The 17411-nt window shown below is 42.0% G+C and overlaps 1 protein-coding gene across 4 annotated transcripts in view; it reads right to left on the reverse strand.

Moving 5' to 3' along the window:
• Window positions 1-15061, reverse strand: part of ZFYVE9 (zinc finger FYVE-type containing 9) — a 121424-nt gene extending 106363 nt beyond the window's left edge. For all 4 annotated transcript variants that reach the window (XM_052636791.1, XM_052636790.1, XM_052636789.1 and 1 more), the window contains exon 1: window positions 14956-15061. The gene's annotated coding sequence lies outside the window, so the exon portion shown is untranslated. The remainder of the gene's footprint in view (window positions 1-14955) is intronic.
• Between the last annotated feature and the right edge of the window lie 2350 nt (window positions 15062-17411).

Raw genomic sequence — 17411 nt, forward strand, 5'->3', positions numbered from 1 at the left:
GCTAAAGCTCCAATACTTTGGCCACCTGATGTGAAGAGCGACTCATTAGAAAAGAACCTGATGCTGGGAAAGGTTGAAGGTAGGAGGAGAAGGGGACAACAGAGGACAAGATGGTTGGATGGCATCACCGACTCAATGGGCAGGAGTTTGAGCAAGCTCTGAGAGATGGTGAAGGACAGGGAAGCCTGGCATGCTGCACTCCATGGGGTCACAAAGGGTTGGACACGACTGGGCAACTGAACAACAAAGCAAAAACTGTTACAGCTTGGCTGGGAAGTCCTGATTCACCTGCCGTATTCACCAGACATTGCACCTTTGAATTTCTATTTATTTCGGTCTTTACAAAACTTTCTTAATGGAAAAAATTTTAATTCCCCAGAAGACTGTAAAAAGCACCTGGGACAGTTTTTCACTCAAAGAGATAAAGTTTTGAGAAGATGGAATCATGAAGTTGCCAGAAAAATGGCAAAGGGTAGCAGAACTAAAGGGTGAATATGTTACTCAATAAATTTCCTGGTGAAAATATAAAATGTGTCTTCTAGTTTTACTTAAAACCTGAAGGAGCTTTTTGGCCAACTCTACATCTTTAGTTCTTAGCTCAAATACTACTTTCACAAGAAGTCTTCCCTGAATCCCTAGAAAAGGTGATCTCTCTTTATAGTCTCTCAAAGCACCCTTACCTTTCCCTTTATAATAATTATCACAGTCTTATTATAAATATATATTTGTGTGACTGTTTGATTAATGTCAGTCTCTCCCACCACAACATAGACACCACAAGGCACCCACTAAACTGCAGTCAAATGCTCCATCCCTGAGCTATAATTCCAAGACACCTACTAGGCAGTGGTCACCATGTGACTGTCACAGAACCTAATGTGGCACCTATTTCACAAACACCTGTGAAATAAATAAACAGTATCAACAGCCATTCAAGAAACTGTATTGAACTCCAATTGTAACTACTGATTCAGGCAAGCATCAAAAATGGATGCCTAAAACCTTTAGGTAAACAGTGGGGAAGAAAATTTTCACAATGCTTCAAAATATCATTCTATAGATGACTTATTAGTCCCAAGGGAGAAAATGGACATTTACAGTGAGAAGATACAGTAATCACTCCCTTAACCAAATGAACAAGTTTAGCATCACCAAGTTTAACAAGCTGAAAATATGCATCTGATGTGACACGATAAATTTAAAACATTTACCTACAAGGTATTCTTTCTCAAATTGTTTAATATGAATTGAATCCTGAAAAACTAGACAAAAAAACAAACTAGACAAATGTAGAATGTGAGGCATTCTAAGACAACTGTCCTGAATTCTTCAAAAAACTCAGTGTATTCAATCCTGAGTTGAGACAGACTAAAGAAATGAAATAACCAAATGTTATGCATGAATACTAACTGGATCAAGGAAATATACATATAAAATACACAGCAAAAAAAAATGACATTTAAGGGATAATCAGGGGAATTTGGACTATACATTAGTGATACAATGAATAAATAATCATTTCCTGGATGTTGAAAGTATTTAAATTTTGTAGGAGACTATCTTTACTCTTAAGAGACACCTACTGTATCTATTTGGGGAAGAAGTGTTATGTTATTTGCAACTAACTTTCAAATAATTCAGGAAAAAAAATATGTGAATGTCAGTGTGAGTGAGTGGCACCGGTGAGGGGGAGAGGAGAAAAGTGCTCAAGAAAGAGGCAAAACAGTAGAAATTGATGAACCTGGTGATGGATATTTCTGTACTATTCTTTCACCATATATTCTTCATTATACTATTCTTTCAACTTTTCTACAGGCTTGAAATTTTTCAAAAGAAAAGGAAAAAATTGTACTGAGCTTGTGGTGGAAAACATTTCTTTCTACTTTGAATACAGAAACTCTAGATAAAACACATTATTTTTAAAGAGTTTATACAGTGAAATTCAAAACCAAGAAAGAGAAATATGCCATTAACAAACAAGAAATCAAGCCACAACAATGAGTGAGAACTGAAGGGTGGCAGTCACAGAGGTTACAACACTTGACAGCAACCTTCAGACCCAGGATTTGAAAGCTAGAAAGTAGAATGGGAACCACTGGCTGTAAACTTCTAGAAGTCTCTGCATTACAGAGGGCCAGACTGGGCTCTCTGCATAAAGCCAGGAGCTGAAGGAAAAAGTGCCCCAAGTGGCCCCAAGACTCAGCAATGGTGCCCGATGGAAAAAAGTGACAATAAAATCAACCTGCAGAAATTAGAATTCGTAGCCTGCCCCTCCCTCAGGATTGGTAATGATACTAAGTTTTCCCATTCATGAACATAACATGGTTTATCTCTATCCTTGCTCAGCTCTTTTCTTCCTGTGATTTGTAATTATGTTTTTAATTTTAAGAAGTCATTAAATATGTGACAGTGGAGAGAGGAGAGTTCACATGACCATAAAGGAGAAGCACAAGGGAGATATCTGTGGTGACAGAATCGTGCTATATCTTAAATTGCAATGGTGGTTACACAAACCTGCCTGTGATAAATGGGACAGAACTATATACACTTATGAATATGCATACAGCAGCATTATTCATAAAAGCAAAAGCGTAGAAACAACCAAGATATCTCTCAACTGATGAATGGACAAATAAAATACTAATTTCCTGGATTTTATATTTTCTCTAATTGCATACTGTTAGGGACCAAACGACGGTCTCTAGGACCTGAGTCATGTTTACCAGAAGGAGACAGGATATGCGCTCATCCTGCCTGGCCAATCATGTAACGCCAGCTACTCCTGTAACTGAGACAAAGAACTGCCTGTATATAAGCCGCCATACTTCTTTGTTCGTGGCTCTTGTCGGATTCCCTTGTGTGGGATGAGACTTGAGCCCTAGCGCGCTAGAGATAAACTCCCTTCTTGTTTTTGCGTTACTGTGGTGGACTTGCTCTCTCGGTCGGTTCGGAGATACGGGCTCGGAGCATAACATCTGGGGGCTCGTCCGGGATCTCCGTCCCGCCGGGGAGGACAACTCTCCTGGTAAAAGGGAGTAACCTCGTTAGGAGATAAGAGCTCTGAGCACCGGTGCTAACGTTGCAGAAGCCCAGATTAAGTCCGAGGCCTAGTATCTTACTGGGGAGGCATCTGGCTGTAAAGTGCAGAGGCAAGTCAGCGTAAGGCCGGGGCCTAGTTTCGTGCTGGGGAGGCAGCTGGCTCTGATACTGGATTAAGTCAGCGTAAGGCCGGGGCCTAGTTTCGTGCTGGGGAGGCAGCTGGCTCTGTGAACATCCTGCAGGTAAGATTGAGTGCATTGTCGGTGGCCACCTTGTGTTTGTTATCTGTTTGTCTATTTGTGGTGTCTGCGCTTCTCTTTGTGTGCTCTGTTGGCTCCCAGTGTACTTTTCTGTGATCATGGGACAAACAACTTCTACTCCTTTATCTCTTAAGATTAACCACTTCTCTGATTTCAAGTCTAGAGCTCAGAATCTTTCGTTACTGGTAAAGAAGAGCAAACTGGTGACTTTCTGTTCTGTCGAGTGGCCCACCTTTGACGTCGGATGGCCACAAGAGGGAACCTTCAATCCCCAAATTATCCAGGCAGTTAAAGAGAGGGCGCTTACTCCTAGTCCTGCCGGGCACCCAGATCAGACTCCCTACATTCTGGTCTGGCAGGATCTAGTGAGGAACCTGCCAGAATGGCTTAAACCCTTTGTTCTCACTCCTCCTAAACCTCCCCGTCCCTCTTCCCCAACTCCAACCTCACCAAGCCCACAGGTGTTAGTAATGAAGGCTTCCAAAGAAAAAGAAGAAAAAAAGGACGAAAATCGACCAAAGCCGGTATTCCAGAAATCTTCTCTGTATCCTAATCTGATAGATCTGGAGACCGAATTGTTCCCACCCCCGTATGCGGATCCACATCCGCCCTTGCTTTCACAGGTTTCATCGGGAGAAGCCAGGAGGAGAACCGAGCCTTCAGCTCATCCCAGAGAAGGGGGCCCCGCCCAGGGAACTCGGGGAAAAACAAGAGAAATGGCCAATGTAGCGGAAGAAGACCCGGAAGTCCCCTCCTCCACTGTTCACGCGTTTCCGGTCCGGGTGGGACCAGCCAGAGAGGGTGGAAAGTGGACATATCAGTATTGGCCCTTTTCCACTAGTGATTTGTACAACTGGAAAACCCAGACTCCCTCCTTCTCTAAAAAACCGCAGGGTCTTATTGATCTGTTAGAGTCTACCCTTTTTACTCATAATCCCACTTGGGATGATTGTCAGCAACTGTTACAGGTGCTTTTCACTACAGAAGAGCGCGCGCGGATCCTGTCAGAAGCCCGGAAAAATGTGCCAGGGGTGGATGAGAGGCCCACAATACAGCCTAACCTCATTGAGGAGGGGTTCCCCTTGGTGCGACCCAACTGGGACTTCAAACGCACTGAAGGTAAGGAGCGTCTCTGAGTGTACCGTCAGACTCTCATGGATGGCCTTAGAGGGGCCGCCAGAAAGCCAACTAATTTGGCCAAAATAAATCCAGTGAGACAACAGCCAAATGAGAGCCCAGCAGCCTTCCTTGAAAGGATAATAGAAGCTTTTAGACAGTATACCCCTATGGACCCACAGGCAGATGAGTCACGAGCGGCAGTTATGTTAGCATTTGTAAATCAAGCAGCCCCCGATATTAGAAAAAAATTACAAAAGATAGACAGGTTAAATGAACAATCCTTGCAAGACCTAGTGAGGGCAGCCGAGAGAGTTTTTAATCATAGAGAGACCCCAGAAGAGAGAGAGGACCGCATTAGAAGAGAAAAAAGAAAATTTAGAGCTGAAGAAAACCGTAAAAATCAAAAAGAGCTGGCCCAGATATTTTTTGCTGGGGTTGAAAACAAAAACAGGTTCCAGAAAGGAAAAAAATTGGACTCAAAAACTGAAAAAAAACGACAAGGCGTAAGCTTAAAAAAAAAAACCAATGTGCATTTTGTAAAGAGTTTGGACATTAGAAAGATAAATGCCCCCAAAAAAATCTAAAAGAGGGGCCCAAGAACCCCAAGAACGAGACTCCCTCTCCAGACAGTCATATCCTCTATGGGGGTGAGGATAGCGACTAGGGGGGTCAGGGCTCGAAGCCCCTCCCCGAGTCCTGGGTAACTATAAATGTGGAGGGGAAACCGGTTAGCTTCATGGTGGACACGGGAGCTCAATACTCAGTCTTAAACCAAAAAGATGGACCCATGTCTAAAAAAAAGTAGCTGGGTGCAGGGAGCAACTGGGACTAAACGATATGGATGGACTACAAAACGGCATGTGAACTTGGGGGCCCACCAGGTAACCCATTCTTTTCTGGTGATACCTGAGTGTCCAGCGCCCTTGTTAGGAAGAGATTTACTGTCTAAAGTAAATGCCCAAATTTATTTCGACCACGGACAAGTGTCGGTTTTAGATGGGACCAGGCATCCTCTTCAGGTCCTGTGTCTGGCATTAAAAGATATATACAGACTCTACTTGCCAGAGGCCCCAGCGACAATAAGCCCCAACGTACAACCATGGGTTCAAAGATACCCTCAGGCCTGGGCTAAAACAGCAAAAATGGGACTGGCCAAACAGAGGCCCCCTATCATTGTGGAACTAAAAGCCAGTGCTTCCCCGGTGAGGGTACGACAGTATCCCATGAGTCAAGAGGCTCGACAAGGAATTACTCCTCATATACAACGCCTCATAGACACTGGGGTCCTAAAAAGGTGCCGGTCCCCATGGAACACTCCCCTGTTGCCTGTGAAAAAGCCTGGGGGAACTGATTTTAGACCGGTTCAAGATCTACGAGAAGTCAACAAACGGGTGAATGATATTCATCCTATGGTTCCTAACCCTTATACATTGCTAAGCAGCTTGCCTCCAAACTACATTTGGTACACTGTTTTAGATTTAAAAGATGCCTTTTTTAGTTTGCCTCTTGCCCCCTCAAGCCAAAAGATCTTTGCCTTCGAATGGCAGGAAGACGGTGGTCAGACCCCTGTGCAGCTGACATGGACTCGCTTACCACAGGGTTTCAAAAACTCGCCCATGTTATTTAATGAGGCCCTGGACGAAGACCTCCGTGAGTATCGGGTTGAACACCCTACCATTGTTTTATTACAATATGTTGATGACCTTATGCTGGCGGCGGCTACAGAGAAAGAGTGCCAAGAGGCAACAGGTGACCTTCTCCAAACCTTGGGGACTTTAGGTTACCGGGCTAGTGCCAAAAAGGCCCAGATTGCCAAGGAAGAGGTTACATACCTCGGTTATAAGATAAAACAGGGCCAGAGGTGGCTAACACAGGCTATGAAAGAAACCATCCTCCAGATCCCTGAGCCGGCTAACCCTAGACAAGTGAGAGAATTTCTGGGAACGGTGGGATATTGCCGGTTATGGATCTTGGGGTTTGCAGAAAAGGCCAGGCCCCTATATGAGGGGACCAAAAAAAACAAGGACTGGAAATGGACTGAGCCAATGAAAGAGGGCTTCCAAGAGCTCAGGCGAGCCTTGCTAGAGGCTCCTGCCCTTGCCCTCCCTGATCCATCTAAGCCTTTCCAATTATTTGTAGATGAAAAGCGGGGGATAGGAAAAGGGGTACTAACACAGAGATGGGGACCATGGAAGTGACCTGTAGCTTACCTTTCCAAGAGACTGGACCCAGTGGCAGCCGGATGGCCACCTTGCCTCCGTATCATCGCGGCCACCACGCTCTTAGTCCACGATGATGATAAACTGACTTATGGACAGAGACTCTTGGTCTACACTCCTCATGCCATAGAGAGAGTTTTAAAGCAACCCCCAGGTAAATGGATTTCTAATGCCCGCTTGACGCACTACCAGGCCTTGCTACTTGACACCCCACGGATTCATTTCCAAACGCCCTGCACTCTAAATCCGGCCACTGTTTTGCCCAATCCGGAAAAAAATAGCCCCCTCCATGATTGTGATGAGATACTGGCCGGGGTAACAGCAATGCGAAAAGACTTAACCGATACTCCACTGGTAACAGTGAGCTAAAATGGTTCACAGACGGTAGCAGTTATGTAAAAGATGGACAGAGACGGGCGGGAGCCGCAGTAGTAGATGACTCTGGACAGACAATATGGGCAGAGGCCCTTCCCCCGGATACCTCAGCACAAAAGACAGAGTTAATTGCCCTGATTCAAGCATTAGAGAGAGCCAAAAAAAAACAAACAAACAAACCTATTTTCACTGACAATCGCTATGCTTTTGGCACGGTACACATCCAGGGCCCGATATATCGGGAACGGGGGTTTTTGACAGCTGAAGAAAAAAAAATTAAAAACTTGCCTAAAATCCGTAGACTTTTAGAGGCTGTACAGATGCCTCGGGCTGTGTCAATAGTACACGTACCTGGACATCAGAAGGGTGACAGCCCCACGGCACGAGGAAATCGTGCCGCAGACCTGGCAGCTCAAAAAGTAGCTGATAAAGAGTTCATTACCCCTGTGTTGGCGATCAGACTTCCACCTCCAGGTATGGGAACTCTGCCCCCAACCCCTGAGTATTCATCCACAGACTTTGCTTGGATCCAAAAACACACCAACCTTCAAAGAGATAAAGATGGATGGTACCGAGACTCAGACGGCTACTTGATACTCCCTGCTCAGTTGGGACGGCAACTATGTGAGCATTTGCACTTGTCTACTCATCTGGGAAAAAAAAAAGACTCTGATGCTCTTTCAAACTGCGCGCCTGCGATTTCCCCGGCACCAGACAACTGTAAAGAACATAGTGCATGCTTGTAAGGCGTGTCAACAGATGAGGCCAGAAAAAGGACAACATGCAGGACTGAGGTATCGGGGAGAAGGACCAGGGCAACACTGGAAAATAGATTTCACCGAGGTAAGGCCAGGCAAGTATGGTTACCGGTACTTGTTAGTGTTGGTGGATACCTTCTCAGGGTGGGTAAAAGCTTTTCCTACAAACGGAAAAACCGCGATGATAGTGGCAAAAAAAGATTTTACAAGAAATAGTTCCCAGGTTTGGCCTGCCAGTGACCATCGGCTCTGATAATGGACCTGCCTTTGTGAGTCAAATAGTTCAGAGCCTTACCCTAGCCCTGGAGACTAAATAAAAGTTACATTGTGAATACAGTCCACAGAGCTCAGGGCAAGTAGAAAAAATAAATCGGACTCTAAAAGAAACTTTAACTAAATTGGCTATAGAGACTGGCAGGGACTGGGTGACCCTCCTTCCCTTTGCCCTCTTCCATGTGCGTAATACTCCTTATCAACTTAATCTGACCCCATTTGAGATTCTGTATGGGAGACCTCCCCCTGTATGTCCAATATTTGAAGGAAAAAAACTACCGCCTCCCACGTTGGGGCAACTCCAAGAGGCCTTGATGGCCTTAAGCAAGGTACAGTCTCGTGTCTGGAAACTGCTCCGGGAAATACATGTGGGTCAAAATAAGGGAACTATTCCCTCACATGACATTGGCCCAGGAGACTGGGTGTGGGTCAAAAGGCACCAAACCAAGGCACTAGAACCCAAATGAAAGGGTCCTTATGTTGTTCTTCTTACCACCCCAACTGCCCTAAAGGTTGACGGTATCGGGCCTTGGGTGCATTGCAACCACGTACGCCCAGCTGCTTCAGCAGAGCAAAAAGACGCTAAGAAAGAATGAAAAGCATCTCTGCACCCATCCAACCCCTTGAGGCTAAAGCTTCGAAGGCGCCAACAGGACCAGGACAACTCGGCTGGGCCCTCTTGTGGATGACCCAGTTACTCTGCTCCGGAGTTGCCAGTGTGAACCCGCATCAACCCGTCAAAATCACCTGAAAGCTGCAAAATGGACTAACACGAGAGGTGCTAAACTCCACTACCGCAATACATCCACCAAACACATGGTGGCCAGACTTGTACTTTGACCTCAAGCCGATGGTAAATGTTCCTTGGGCTAGGGGTTATCTCTGAGAACAAGGGTTCTGGGCATGCCCAGGCGCACCCAGGCATGACTGGAAGACCTGTGGGGGGGCACAAGACTCTTATTGTAAAACTTGGGATTGTGTTACTTCTAATGATGGACCTCGGCGCTGGGAAGTAAAAAATCGAGATTTACTTAATTTTTCATTCGCCAAGCCCCTCCCTAGGGTCCTTGGAGATCCAACTTTTAGCTGTAAAAGTTGCAATTATGCACAAATCAGAATAAGGTTCAATCCAGAAAAAAAGCAAACAGGAGGGGATTAGATCTGCTCTTTCTGCAACAAGGGAGACTCTGTGCTGCCCTAGGAAAAGAGTGCTGTTTCTATGCGGATCATACAGAAATAGTTAAAAAATCTATGGCCAAAGTGAAAAAAGGACTAGCCCAACGTAATCGAAAACGTGAGGCTCAACAGGGATGGTTTAAACCTTGGTTTCAACAATCCCCTTGGCTGACTACCTTAATCTCCACCTTGCTGGGACCCCTGCTAATACTTCTGATGCTTACCTTTGGCCCATATATTATCAACAGACTTACAGCCTTTGTAAAGGAATGCATAAATACAGTACAGCTGTTTGTGCTTCGGCAACAACATCAAACTGTGTCTCAGGACCAAGAGGAAGATTCCTCTATATGATCTAAGGACAGGGGGGAATGTTAGGGACCAAACGACGGTCTCTAGGACCTGAGTCATGTTTACTAGAAGGAGACAGGATATGCGCTCATCCTGCCTGGCCAATCATGTAACGCCAGCTACTCCTGTAACTGAGACAAAGAACTGCCTGTATATAAGCCGCCATACTTCTTTGTTCGTGGCTTTTGTCGGATTCCCTTGTGTGTCATCCCCTTCTCCTCCTGCCCCCAATCCCTCCCAGCATCAGGGTCTTTTCCAGTGAGTCAACTCTTTGCATGAGCTGGCCAAAGTACTGGAGCTTCAGGTTTAGCATCAGTCCTTCCAATGAACACCCAGGACTGATCTCCTTTAGAATGGACTGGTGGGATCTCCTTGCAGTCCAAGGGACTCTCAAGAGTCTTCTCCAACACCACAGTTCAAAAGCATCAATTCTTCGGCACTCAGCTTTCTTCACAGTCCAACTCTCACATCCATACATGATCACTAGAAAAACCATAGCCTTGACTAGACAGACCTTTGTTGGCAAAGTAATGTCTCTGCTTTTGAATATGCTGTCTAGGTTGGTCATAACTTTCCTTCCAAGGAGTAAGCATCTTTTAATTTCATGGCTGCAATCACCATCTGCAGTGATTTTGGAGCCCAGAAAAATAAAGTCTGACATTGTTTCCACTGTTTCCCCATATATCTGCCATGAAGTGATGGGACCGGATGCCATGATCTTCGTTTTCTGAATGTTGAGCTTCAAGCCAACTTTTTCACTCTCCACTTTCACTTTCATCAAAAGGCTTTTTAGCTCCTCTTCACTTTCTGCCATAAGGGTGGTGTCATCTGCATATCTGAGGTTATTGATATTTCTCGCGGCAATCTTGATTCCAGCTTGTTTTCTTCCAGTCCAGCGTTTCTCATAACGTACTCTGCATATAAGCTAAATAAGCAGGGTGACAATATACAGCCTTGACATACTCCTTTTCCTATCTGGAATCAGTCTGTTGTTCCATGTCCAGTTCTAACTGTTGCTTCCTGATCTGCATATAGGTTTCTCAAGAGGCAGGTCAGGTGGTCTGGTATTCCCATCTCTTTCAGAATTTTCCACAGTTTATTGTGATCCACACAGTCAAAGGCTTTGGCATACATTCACACAAAAACTTATCTGTGAATGCTCAGAACAACATTATTCATAACACCAAGAGGTAAAAATGATTCAAAGATCTATTAACTGATAAATGAATAAAATGTGGCATTATATATTAACAAAATATAATAGTGTATGATAATTTAAATGGATAAAGTTTTGCTATATGCTATAACATAGATGAAGCTTGAAAATATCATGGTAACTAAAAGAAGCAGACACAAAAACCTACAGATTACATGATTCCATTTATATGAAATGTCCAAAATAGGCACAGAAACAAAAAGTAAATTCGTGGATTGCCAGCAGCTGGGAGGAATTGGAGGGAAATGGGAGTAACTGCTAACAGATACAAGATTTCTTTTTGGAGTGATGGAAATGTTCTGGAATTAGATAATGGTAATGACTTCAAGACTCTGCAAATATATAGAAACCACTGAACTATGTTTTTTTAAAGGATGAATTTTATGGTATGGTATGTGAATTACATTTCAATTAAACAAAAAAGAAACAAGAAGTGTCCAAAAATGATGGGGACATATTAAAGGACACAGAAATCAGCTTGAAGGAGCTTCCACTGACCTAAGCAGAGAGATTCTAAACATCAAAGTAAATAAGGGTAGCAACAGATTATAACCATTGGCTTAAAAAAAGAAAGTAATGAGTCTTTACAACATAAATGAATGAATTCCAAGTGTAATGAGGAATGGGGTATTTATATAGTTTCAAAATTCCTCTCCACAAAAATACTAATTACAAAAAACAAGGAGTCACTTCAGAGGCAAATCTTGGCAGATGTCACCTTTCATGAGTGATCAGAGTGAATGAACATCATCAGTAATAGGACAAACAAACTTCATGCTCCCTAACAGATTGCAATAAAAAGGACACAGCAATGTGCACACTAGGGGAGGTTGGGAGAGGATCTGGGGGGAGGGAGAGGTGAGGTATATGGTAACTCCCTGTACTTCCTGCTCAATTTTTCTCTGAACCTAAAACTGCTCTAAAAAAATAAAGTTTACTGAAGAGAGATCAAGGTAGTGAAGCAGGAGAACAGTGGAATTCATCTCCCTCCAAAAACACATCAAAAATACATTTCCATGTGGAACCATCTCACTGAACACTAACTGGAGACTGGCAGAAAGACTCTTGTACAACCGAGGCTATAGGAAACATCCACACGGAATCAGGTAGGAAAGGAAGAAAAGTGATCAGGTGGGGGACTGTGCGCTTGGGAGGGGACTCAGAAGAAGAAGGGGATTTCACAGGTGGAGAACCTCCCTGGGGAGTGAGCCACTGAAGCCGCATACTGGGAGCCACAGCCCAGGGGTTTGATGCCAGGAAGACAAGTCTCCTTGGCTGATTGAAGGGCTGGTTGTACTAACAGAAGGGCTGTGGGAAGGGCTGTGGGCTGTGGGGAGCATGCACACCCTTGCTTACTTCCAAAACAGGGTGGGGAGGTCAGATTGAAACTGCATAAAACACTGGCTGGCTTCCCAACCAAATGAAACATGTGATCCCAAACTCAGTACTCTTGACCAAAAAGGACATTATTTGCACATCTGGCAAAACGAGAAAGGTCTGACAACTGGATGGTGGTAATGCATCAAAGTTCATTCCCTAATTTGATGGCTGTGTTGTAGTTATGTACAAAATCCTTTTTTGAAGGGAACATTTTCAAACATAGTAGGGGATGCACCTAGCAACTTACTCTCAAATGGTTCAAAGAAAAAAATTCTCTGTACTATACTTGCAAATTTTCTATAAACCTGAGATAGTTTTTTTTTTTATTTAAATGCACTAAAACTATCATATTTTAAATTTCCAGGGTACTTTCTTTTTCTGATCCTTTTTATGACATCTTGATCTTACTTCATGGATATAATTCTTTTCTTACTTCTTTAATATAATTACCTACAATTTGCTCTGACTTTTTTTCTTTTTCCTAAACCTTCTGTTTCAATACTATTTCCTCCAAGTTCCTGTTTTGTGGTTTGATCTCTGTCTTTCACATTGGATGCTGTCCTCAAATGCCTCACATTGAACAAATGAAGTACCAAAAGCGAACTGGAAGCTCTGCACGTGTGGCTTCTCAGCTGGAAGGCTTTCACTGCATGGTGACTGGGGGGGAACAAAGCTATCTCATTGGGAGACCTCCAAATGTCAGTCTAGGTCTTTTCTTTGGACTCCTGAGAAGAGTCATATAATCTCCTATAAGGAGGCGTAGAGATGTAATACCAGGTAATCACTGTGTGAAAGAAGAACAGAAGATGGGAAGGGTCTCTCTTTAAAATATAGGATTTCCCTTTATCCTCCTGCTTTTACTTCGGAACTTCATCCTTTGGTCTCTGTTATGTCTCATGTCCCCAAGTCTTGACCCTCTTTAGCTTCATTTTCCAAGGAAAACCTTAGATCTTGGAGTAGTCTTTTCATTGTATAAGATGGACCTCTCAGAGAATTTAAATCTTACCTCCCTTTATGTCCACCTCTTATTCAAAATGGAAGTCACTAAATATCATATATGTACAAATGATTGTTGAACAACATGGGTTTGAACCATGTGGGTCTATCTATATATGGATTCTTTCAATAGTAAATATTATAGTACTACATGATCCACTGTTGGTTGAATCCACGGATGCGGAACCGCAGATATGGAAGAACTATGTATATAGAGTTGATTATAGGGTTATATGCAGACTTTCCACTGTACGGAGAGTCAGCGCCACATGTTGTTCAAGGGTCAACGGTACATCTCAAAGAGGAATATAATTATTTAATTCAGTACAGTTTCTTCCTGAGTATCTCTTCTTTTTTATTATATTAACCAGAGACCTTTTAGACACTGTTTTGAATCTCAGTCTTAAGGGTCTTTTACAGCACTTATGTGATTGCTCCTCGGGTGTCTCCTTCACTGTTACTTCCTCTATGCCATATACTAATTACAATGAACATATGTGCATTCATGCATAACATATTCCTGAGCATCTACTATGTATCAGACATTGTTTTAATCATTAGGTTACAATGACAATAAGACAATGGCCTTGACCTAACAGTACCCAATGCTTCATAGAAGATGGATAAGTAGACTTAAAATATGAAATACTGTGATATATACTAATTGATATTAATATATGCACTGGGTACTATGGAGCCAAAGAAGATGGGAATCCAAATCAGACTAGAGCAGGGGTATATTATTTGGGGTAGGATGGGCTACTGTAAGAAATACTCCAATAATTTATTATTGCTAATTATTTATTATTATTGATGGTCTTTGCAGTGGGCTGAAAACTTCCTAAAGAGGAGATGCCTGAAAAATAAGATTTTGCCAGATGAAGGCAGACAGAAGCACTCTTTTCTCACACTCATACGTGAGAAAGCTAGGGGACAAGAAATACCTAGCCAACTCCAAGTCCAGAAGTTTTGGTGAGGAAAGTACTACTGCTAGGTGCCTTAAGAACTCAGTCTGCCACACACTGTCAGACCCATGCCTCTATCCTTGAAGCTTACATGCAAAACCAGAGCACTGAGCCAGAGCATACAACACTCCAACAGTGAATGGCATAATCAGTCGCTGAAACCAACCTCACCCACATTCCTTCCCTTCCCACCACCATTGCTATGCATTAAATAATCATAAGACTTGAAAGAAAACAAAGAAGATTCCTAGTCAGAAAAATGTCAATGACTAAGAAGTCTTGCTCTATCAGAATTAATAAAATACTTCCAATTTTCTGCTGGAAATGACTGCTCTTCAGAATTAGTCTAAACATACAAAATAAAATAATGTAATTAAATCTGTATTTCTGATTCCTTATCCTAAAGTAAGATTTAACTATTTAACACTTGTGCGATTGACTAAGAAATATTCATAACATTAATCAGGTAGATATACCAATTAATTGGATAGATTTTCTCTTAATAATATTGCTCAAGTTCATGCTCTTTGTCATGCTGAAATTACCTGTCTATGCCCAAGGTAGAAGTTGACTCTGAAAGGAAGAAACCAAGCACTGGTAGAGAAATTAGCATTTTGATGTAATTCAATAGGAATTTTAAAACATCTTCTTTTTCCCTGGACTTAAGCCAACTCTTTTTTGTAAAAAAAGCAATATTCCTGATTTAATAAGAGACAGTGTCATAAATGAAGCAATTAGAATATATATTCATGAGCATTAGTTTCTATAAAGCTATTTGTTTTCTCAAGTTCAAGCTCTCAAGAGAAATAAGATCACTAGATTTCTTACCTTTTTTCCCTTACACACGTGATAAGGAACGGACCTCTATGTGTTTACTCATGATGCTTGCTGCACTACCAGCCAGTCCTGCTGTTTCAGTGTGCTCTGTTTGATCCTAAAGAAAAAACACATTGCTCATTATATCTGCTAAAGCAATAAGCCCCAATTTTCTTCATATCAATCTATCATAGCTAGACAAATAAAAGCTATTCCAATTATATCTTCAGATTCAAAGACCTGGCCAGCATGGAATGCAGCAGCAGACGTATTATATTGTCTAAAAAGGCCCAAAGTTAAATGTTTCAATGAATAGTTAAGAATTTCCACACACTTCTTATTTTCAATGAGTAATACAAAGTGAAAGATCAAAGCCAGGTACTTTCTATCCAATGACTATGGTAATTCATAAAAACACTATTTATTTATATTTCAATAGGCCTTCCACGAATCCAAAGCTAACAAAACTGCTGCTTCACAAGAAAGTCCTCTGTTAGTGATTTTTTTCCTGTACACAGAATTCTTAAACTGAGATCAAAAGATTTCTGTTAAGATTTTTTAATGCCAAACAACTGTTTCTCCTCCAAATGGAGTCCCTTATGATTTCAGCCTCTCTCTGCTGCTTAGAAGCAACGGATTAGCAGTTGAAACTAATCAGAATAAAACTAAGTATCTCATATTATCTGTATAAAATATCTAACCTATGATCAAAACAGTTTCAAAATAGAAGAGTATCCTAGACATGATCTAGTAAACATCACTTAATTTTTTTTTTCTTTTTACGTCAAGTTCCTTTTCCTTTTATTCTTATAGATTCCAGTCATTTTCAGAGTTACTTTGGTCAACAACTTTTTTATCTGCTCCTTCAGTGAGGCTGTTTCATACATTTGTAATACAGTTAAATAATTTTTTTGGTCACATCATGTGATGCTGGAATCCTCTGACATATACATAATTTTTTTAAAATCTGCATACACAAAAAGACATGTATGAACTTCAAATGCATATTGTTAACTGCTATTGCTACCAACTTTATAATTACATTTATATGACTTTCTGTAAAAGACAGAACTATATATCAAAACAGCAAACAGATCAGTGGTTGCCTGGGGTTAAGGTGCTGAATAGGTAGAACATGGGGTTTTTAAGGGCGGGCTGTATGAGCCACACTGTATTTTTAAAACTCTTAGTGTTTTACAGCAGAATGTATAAAACATCACTTAATTTTAAAGTTATCTGGCAATAAAAGAAATTCTTCTGACATTATTTCAAATGTAATTCTACTATCTGATGTGAAAATGATGTGCTTACTAAAATAAGTATTCTAAAAGACCAAAGCGTAAGCCTTTGACTTTGTGGATCACAACAAACTGTGGAAAATTCTTAAAGAAATGGGAATACCAGACCACCTGACCTGCCTCCTGAGAAATCTGTATTCAGGTCAAGAAGCAACAGTTAGAACAGACTGGTTCCAAATAGGAAAAGGAGTACATCAAGGCTGTATATTGTCATCCTGCTTATATGCGGAGTACATCATGAGAAATGCTGGACTGGATGAAGCATAAGCTGAAATCAAGATTGCTGGGAGAAATATCAATAACCTCAGATATGCAGATGACAACACCACCCTAATGGCAGAAAATGAAGAAGAACTAAAGAGTCTCCTGATGGAAGTGAAAGAGGAGAGTGAAAAAGTTGGCTTAAAACTCAGCATTCAGAAAACTAAGATCATGGCACCTGGTCTGATCACTCCATGGCAAATAGATGGGGAAACATGTAAACAATGAGAGATTTTACTTTTTTGGCTTCCAGAATCACTGCAGATGATGACTGCAGCCATGAAATTAAAAGATGCTTGCTCCTTGGAAGGAAAGCAATGTCCAACCTGGACAACATATTAAAAAGCAGAGACATTACTTTGCCAACAAAGATGCTAGCCAACAGAGTCTAGTCAGGGCTATGGTTTTTCCAGTAGTCATGTATGGATGTGAGAGTTGGACTATTAAGAAAGCTGAGTGCCAAAGAATTGATGCTTTTGAACTATGGTGTTGGAGAAGACTCTTGGAGAGTCCCTTGGACTGCAAGGAGATCCAACCAGTCCATCCTAAAGGAAACCAGTCCTAAATATTCATGGAATATTCAAGGAACGATGCTGAAGCTGAAACTCCAATACTTTGGTCACCTAATGCAAAGAGTTGACTCATTGGAAAAGACCCTGATGCTGGGAAAGATGGAAGGCGGGAGGAAAAGGGGATGACAGAGGATGAGATGGTTGAATAGCATCACCGACTCGATGGACATGAGTTTGAGTAAGCTCCAGGAGCTGGTGACAGACAGGGAAGCCTGGCGTGCTGCGATTCATGGGGTTACAAAGAGTCAGACACGACTGAGTGACCGAACTGAACTGATTCTAAAAGGCCAGGAATTCAAGGTTCCAGAGAACAATTTTTAAAAGTGGAATGAAAAAT

This window comes from Budorcas taxicolor, chromosome 3 (genome assembly GCF_023091745.1).
Source record: "Budorcas taxicolor isolate Tak-1 chromosome 3, Takin1.1, whole genome shotgun sequence".
Taxonomy (NCBI): domain Eukaryota; kingdom Metazoa; phylum Chordata; class Mammalia; order Artiodactyla; family Bovidae; genus Budorcas; species Budorcas taxicolor.